Below are 7,665 nucleotides of genomic sequence, written 5' to 3'. Positions count from 1 at the left end.
ATGTATCTTTTCAAATTAGAGTTTTTGTCTTTTTTGGATATATGCCCAGGAGTGGGATTCCTGGATCACATGGTGACTCTATTTTTAGTTTTTTAAATGAACCTCCATATCATACGATATCAATTATATGCGGAATCTAAAAAAAATGTTACAAATGAACTTATTTACAAAATGGAAACAGCCCTGAGCCCCGGGGGGTGAGCTTGTGCAGCGGGAGGCCGGAACCTGTGAGATATCCGCGTGGGCTTGAGCCATGGCTGAAAGTGGCCAGCCCCCTCAGGCCCGGGCCCTCCTGCAACAGTGCCTGCACGCCCAGCTGCAAGTACGCCCTGCCGAGGGGGACACTGCGGCCCAGTGGGTGGAGGTCCAGAGAGGATTAGTGATCTACGTGTGATTTTTCAAGGGAGCTGATAAAGAGCTTCTTCCCAAAATGATTAATACACTGTTAAATGTGAAATTAAGTGAAACAGAAAATGGCAAGCATGTCTCTATATTGGATCTATCTGGCAACATTCTTACCATCCCTCAAGCCACCCTTGGGGGGGAGTAAAAGGAAGAAGCGTGCAGTATCACTCTAACTCTGGAAAAGAAGAGGGGTTAGAACTTTATTCCCAATTTGTGACTCTCTGTAAAAAAGAATTAGCTGCTAACAGCAAGTGTGCCGAAGCTGGGGGTTGTGGTGCAACATGGCACTTACGGCAACAGGCAGGTGTTAAAGCTTGACACCAATGGTCCATACACACACCTAATTGAGTTTTGAAAAATTAAAAGTTTCTACAGTTGTAATTAGATTCTCTTCCCCTTAATCTGCAGCATTTTTAGACAAGAAAACCCTGGGTCCCATCCATCCCTCTGCAGCCTGCTACTTGGACGACCTCGCCACGTCACCTAAACTCTGGATCTCAGTCACCTGCCATCCTGCTTTCCCCTAAACTCACACTCCAAAATTTGAAAAATGCCTTCTATTCACTTTAGGGTCATTGATAAGAACATGGAAATGTTCCTCGAGAGCTGTATTTAAGCATTTTACAATTAAGCATTCTATGTAACCAAGAAAAATATATTTCTTATACCCTCAAATGCATGTAGTATGTAATAAAAATCACTATTTGGGTTAAAACTAGGTAAAACCCAGCACAAACCAATAATAACTTTGTCAATTTTGTTTTAGCGTTTCAGATTTTCATATTTTGAACGAAAGAATATGCAATTTACTATCCCTTATAATCATATCTATGAAAATGTAATACAGAGGGGCTTCCCTGGTGGTGCAGTGGTTGGGAGTCCGCTTGCCGATGCAAGGGACGCTGGTTCGTGCCCCGGTCAGGGAAGATCCCACATGCCGCGGAGCGGCTGGGCCTGTGAGCCATGGCCGCTGAGCCTGCGCGTCCGGAGCCTGTGCTCCGCAGCGGGAGGGGCCACAGCAGTGGGAGGCCCGCGTACCGCAAAAAAAAAAAAAATAAAGCTCTTCTCAAACAATGAAAAAAAAATGTAATACAGAAATGTTATTGTGCATTTTAATATTAATTTCCAAGGACATCCAAGTGCTTTAAATTATTTTAAGAATCTTTAGTTGATATAGGAACAAGGTATGGGGGACTAAAAGTTGTTTTTATTTAATATACTAATGGCTTAATATTCTGTTTCTCAGTTTTTTACCAAAATAATGTGTGTTGCATTCTGTCTTTGGTTTGTAAAAGTCACTGTTTCATTAAATTAGTGTTCATAAATCCTTTAGGAAGTTCCTTCCTTGTCGGTTTAGATGGCTATAAAAGGAATAAAAAGAGATGCTTTCTACAGGAAAAACAAACAAACAAAACAAAATGGAAACAGACTCACAGACATAGAAAACAAATTTATGGTTACCAAAGGGGTGGGGCGTGGGGAGGGATAAATTAGGAGTTTGGGATTAACAGATACACATGACTATATATAAAATAAATTAAAAAACAAGGACCTACTGGATAGCACAGGGAACTATATATTCAATATCTTGTAACAACCTATAATGGAAAAGAATCTAAAAAGGAATATATATATATATATATATATATATATATATATATATATATATATAAAAAATGAATCACTTTGCTGTACACCTGAAACTAACACAACACTGTAAATCAACTATACTTCAGAAAACTAAATAAATAAAAAGCTGAAAGAGTTCAGCAGCAGCAGGCCTATACTATAAGAAATAGCAACAGAAATTCATTAAAAATGATACCAGATGGAAATCTGGATCTATGGAAAGGACTGGAGAGTCCCAGGAATGGTAACTACATGAGTAAGTATATATGATCTTTCTTATTACAAGTCCCTTTCAAAGATCATTTTAAAAAACATAATTGCCTGTTTAAAGCAAAAATAATAGCAATGTATTGGGGACTTTATAACATAGGTCGAAGTAAAATGTATGACATCAATACACTGTATAAAGTTTCTTAGCCATTATCACAATTAAGAGCTTATTACGCCAAAGGTGAAATATGACAGTTCACTTTTTGAAGTACATCCTTCCGTGCAGCTGAAATGCCACCTCCTCCAAAAAAGGCCACCTAGGATGATGGGCTTTCTTTGGTCTGTCTTCCCACAGCACTCCATGCCCCTTTTAGGAGTGCTCGTTCTCTAAAGTTATTGTCTGTGATCCAGCATTATTACTCTCCTCCTCATGTTCAATCCCTACCAAACTGTTTGTAGAAAAGCTTGAGCCTCCTAGACTCTCTGAGTTCGAAAGAACAAATTTAATCAGAGAAGTGAGGAAATGCAAAAGCAAAGGAAAACAGTCAAGCAAGACAAATAATAATAGTTTAGCCACAAAACAAAGTCAAGGACCTTTAGTTCCTCCTCAAGGGCTATAGGTAATATCCTGAGCTGTATCCTTGAGTTATTTTGCAGATACTAAAACCCCCAGAAGGGCTTCCCTGGTGGCGCAGTGGTTGAGAGTCCACCTGCTGTTGCAGGGGACGCGGGTTCGTGCCCTGGTCCAGGAGGATCCCACATGCGGCGGAGCGGCTGGGCCCGTGAGCCATGGCCACTGAGCCTGCGCGTCCGGAGCCTGTGCTCCGCAATGGGAGAGGCCACAGCAGTGAGAGTCCCGCGTATCGCAAAAACAAAAACAAAAACAAAACAAAACAAAACAAAAAAACCCCAGCAGAGCAAGAGGGAGGGGATATGGGGATATATGTATACGTATAGCTGATTCACTTTGTTATACATCAGAAACTAACACAACATTGTAAAGCAATTATACTCCAAAAAAGATGTTAATAAAAACAAAATAAAATAAAACCCCCAGCAGGTGGAAGAAGTTAACTGTGCTGACCACAGGCATGCCGACCTCAGAACCAGGTTGATGATGTTAACTACAGAAATACCATGCTGTTACCTCACCACCAACCAATGAGAAGAATGTCCACCTGCAACCCTCACCCCTAATGTTGCCTTTAAAAACCCTCTCTGAAAGCTATCGGGGAGTTCAGGTCTTCTGAGCACCAGCTGCCTGTTCTTGCTCGGGACCCTGCAATAAATGCTGTACTTTCCTTCACCACCACCCGGTGTAAGTAGACTGGCTTTGCTGCACATCAGGCGGGCAGACTCAAGTTTGGTTCTTCACCTGTGAGGGAAGAAGTTGAACTCCCAGCTCTGGCATGCTTTCTGTAAGCCAGTTCCTCTCCCTGCCACCCTATCCCACCACTACCACTCCACACGCACACACAGAAAAAGGCTTTAGGAATGCAAAAAGGAGTGGGATATCTATCACTCAGCAGAGTGTAGTAAGAGGGAATTTTCCAGCCTCCCTCTCTCCATCTGCCTGGGACAGTTTTCAGATAGGAGAACGGACCAGATTCAGGACAGGAACGAATCGGGTGTATTCCAGTGGTGTGGAAAGAATCCTGAACTGACCTGTCTCCTGATGTTTCTGGATGGCGGCATGGAAGGTACAGTGAGGCATGATGGGCAGGGCAGCACCTCCTTCTTAGAACATACTCCCAAGCCCGTGCATGGACATGGGCTTATAGTCCTCCTATGCACAGCCCATCCGGCCCCATAATGGAGCCTGGGACCACACGCTGGCACTGGAAGGGCCCCACGAGACTCAGACCAACTCTGTCCTTTGGCAAGGCCAACCTGATACCAGAGCACTGAGGGGCTTGCCCAAGCAAGGGCGGAGGTGAGATCAGCGTGAGCACTGCACTGTAACCACGCCTTGCTGGACAAACACACAGTACCTTGGCTTCAACTGCCAAGGGAAAGTTTCAAACGCAGAAGGCTTAAAACAGGGGAAGGTAATTTACGTTAGAAGTCCGAATAGGAGAGTGGTCACTGTTGCAGGAGGTGATCCTGGGAGGGAGCACAGGTGGGCTGTGGGATGCCGGAAATGTTCAGGTTCTTGACCTGAGGGATACAAGGCTGTGGCAGTTTCCATCAAGCTGGACAGGGGACACATGTACGTTATATTTCAATAAGAAAGTATTTTTAACAAATGAATGAAAAGAGAGGAAAGGAAGCATGTGGCCCGGACACTGTGCTGGGCAGCCCCCAGTAGGTGGAGAGCGCAGTGTGTCCGGCACCCCAGCTGTGCCCCTGGGAGGGGCTGAGGGCCGGTCGCCTGCGCGTGTTGTCAGAGCTAACAGCCGGGCCTCCGAGTGCACTGTCTCCTCTGTGTACACAGGGTGTTAGGCCAGGCTCCACCGAGCTGCACTTCATGGTGACAAAGACAACAATGCCACCATCTCGTAACTGTCAACAGCATGGCTGTGCTCAGGGCTTTGTTCCAATATTTGCGGAGCCAGAAGGGCTGGGTCGCCTTTACGATATTGACTTAGATTCATCACTTACCAGAGAAAGCAGAGCGCCCAGGCCTGCTGGCTCGCTGCTGAGGCCTTTGGGACGTGCGTGGCCTTAGGCAGAATGTGCGGGGTCTTAGAAAACCGACCCGCTTGGCTGTTGTCACTCTTATCTTCCCTGTGGACCTGGGGGTCAGGAGTCACAAATTTCCAGACTGCCGATCAAGAGTCTCTCAAGTCCTCTAGAATCCAACCTGCCAGATGTGCAGAGGGAGCTGGGGAAGCTGAAGCAGAAAGTTTACATCTTGAACCGAAGATTTCGGGAAATGGCATTAGAAAGCTTTTCATGAGGAAGTTTTCTTATTTTATAGGAAAAGGAACTTTCTTTTTTTTTTCCTTAACTGGATTAAACTCTATAAATGCCAAATATCTTAGCCTCTAGCTCTGGGTTTTATTGCTCCCAATCATTTCTGAGTGAGACACTTTCACCACTGACAAATACGAGAGACCACTTTCCAGAAACTCGTGTTGCCAGGGGAAGCTCCCCGCTCCCCTTTGTGAGCCTCGGGCCTCAGCGTCCCGCCCTGACCTGTGACCTCCGGGCTCCCGGCCTCACTGTCAGCGGGAGAAAGCGAGGGGCCAGCCTGCGTCAGCTGGACAAACGAGGGCCTGGCAACACGGCCTTGGGCCCTGCTCTCCGCGAGGAGCTGACCCCTCGCAGCAGGTGCCCTGTCCCCAGGGCAGCCTTGCTGTCCGGTCAGGTGGCAAGAAGCGCAGGCATCTCTGCTGTCTGAGAGCGTTTCTCTTCTTCCCGCTTTACGAGAAGAGCTCTGCCGAGACTCCGTGCCCTGCCCTCTCTCTGTCTCCAGGGCCCACACATCCAGCGAGCCCTCCGGCAGCCATTCATCTAGCCAGTTTCCTGGGCCACAGCGTCCCCTGGGGACCCCACTTTGGTGGGCAGCAGCGGAACAAGACGCCCTGCTGTTTCCCTTCCCTTTTAATTACACGGGGACAAGCTTCCTTGGGCTGACTTTGGGAGGCAAGCCCCGGGCCAGCCCGGCTGCCCTCCACGAAACAATGCACACATGTTCCAGAGAATTCCCTTCTCGCCTAATCCGGGCTAGGAAGAAAAGGGCTTTTCTTCTTGTTGTCAAAGGGGGTCTTCGATGCTAAGATTCCATTTTGTGTCTCAAGTCATGTCACGGGACTTCTGCCTCGGCCTTGCTGCCTGCTCTTTAGAAATGAAAGACACAGTCCGTGCCTCACCTCAGGACAAGTCCCCCTCCCCTTCCCCGAAAATACAGGGGCTGGGGGCCAAGAGGAGCGGGAAAATCTTCCAGCTCCCACTGTTCCTTTCTTACCCAGGCAACCTCAGCTTTTTGGACTATTTGCCCAAAGGATGAGTGGGGAGGGCTGGGCCTCACCTGCTGATCTCAAGGGTCATGAATATTCTTATAATCCCCTGGAAAGAAGGGCCCTTTCATTAGAGAAGCAGATTCCTCTGCCTCTCCGCTCCACAGCCTCTGGGGCTCAGCTGGCTTCTCCAGATTTTCCTAAGGCCTGGCTATGCTGCTTTCCATCGCGAATCCACGCCCCTATTTTATAGATGAAATAAAGGAAATAACAGCAAAGAAGTTACAGACACGCAACCTGTGCTTAGAAAGGAGCTGCGTTCAGTACCCAGAGGAGAACAAACTTCCTGCATCACTGGTAGTTGCAGGCACTTGTATGTTTACACTTTACCTTGTTTGGCAAAAGGACTGGAGGTAGCTTTTGGAAATACCCATGAAAATTCAGAGGAAGAAATCAAAGATAAGTGCAGGGGGAGTGGCAGAATGAAATCAAGGCAGAGTAAAATAGGTTTAGACGTGTAAATGTAAGTTTCCATTTGTGAGCCAGGCTAAGCTGAGAATGTAGCTTCAGGCTTCCTAGAAGCCAAAGAAAAGGGAGAAAAATGGTTGATAGATACCAGTCTCTCAAAGGAAGCACAGTTCTCCTTGAAACTGAGGCCTGAGACTCCCCGCCCGAGGCCCCCAGGAATGGTGAAATGGTGAGTCCTCAAATAAACAAAAACACTAGGTACTTCATTAAAAATACCATCTCTGATGTAACAGTTTCCTTAAGTTGTGCTTTAAAATGGTTGAACTTGCAACTCACACAGCAATGATAACTGACATTCACTAGACTCCCATCTAACCCTTGTATTTAAAATATATCCTGAATTCAGGCTAAGAAACAATTCTCATGGGGATTGCATTGCAGCAGATATTTTAAACAAAGGCTCTGATCCTATCGCTAAGCCTCATAGTACAAAGCCATGATTTTCAAAGTTTTAATCTCTTAGAAAGTATCGTACACCCCAAAGTTTTTGTTGACATGGGTTTATGTCGATTGATATTTACTATTGGATATAATAGTTGATACTGATATATTCAAAACTGACACTGAGAAATATTTAAAATACTCATTAATAAATTTTTTAAAATAAAATGATTCCATGTTAATATAAAATACATTTCTTATGAAAAACAAAAGAATGTGGCAACACGAGTAGCTATTTTTTTTTAATTTATTTATTTTTGGCTGTGTTGGTTCTTCATTGCTGCATGTGGGCTTCTCATTGTGGTGGCTTCTCTTGTTGCGGTGCACGGGCTCTAGGCATGCGGGCTTCAGTAGTTTTGGCACGCGGGCTCAGTAGTTGTGGCTCACGGGCTCTAGAGCGCAGGCTCAGCAGCTGTGGCACACGGGCTTGGTTGCTCCGTGGCATGTAGGATCCTCCTGGACCAGGGATCGAACCCGTGTCTGCTGCACTGGCAGGTGGACTCTCAACCACTGTGCCACCAGGGAAGCCCACAAGTAGCTTAAAAAAATT

The 7,665-nt window shown here is 45.9% G+C and overlaps 1 pseudogene; it reads left to right on the top strand.

The window, feature by feature from the left end:
- Positions 1–253: 253 nt before the first annotated feature.
- Positions 254–760, top strand: LOC116752755 (annotated as a pseudogene).
- The last annotated feature ends 6,905 nt before the right edge of the window (positions 761–7,665 follow it).

This window comes from Phocoena sinus, chromosome 4 (genome assembly GCF_008692025.1).
Source record: "Phocoena sinus isolate mPhoSin1 chromosome 4, mPhoSin1.pri, whole genome shotgun sequence".
Classification (NCBI taxonomy): Eukaryota; Metazoa; Chordata; class Mammalia; order Artiodactyla; family Phocoenidae; genus Phocoena; species Phocoena sinus.
This window is presented reverse-complemented; position numbering and strand designations above follow the sequence as displayed.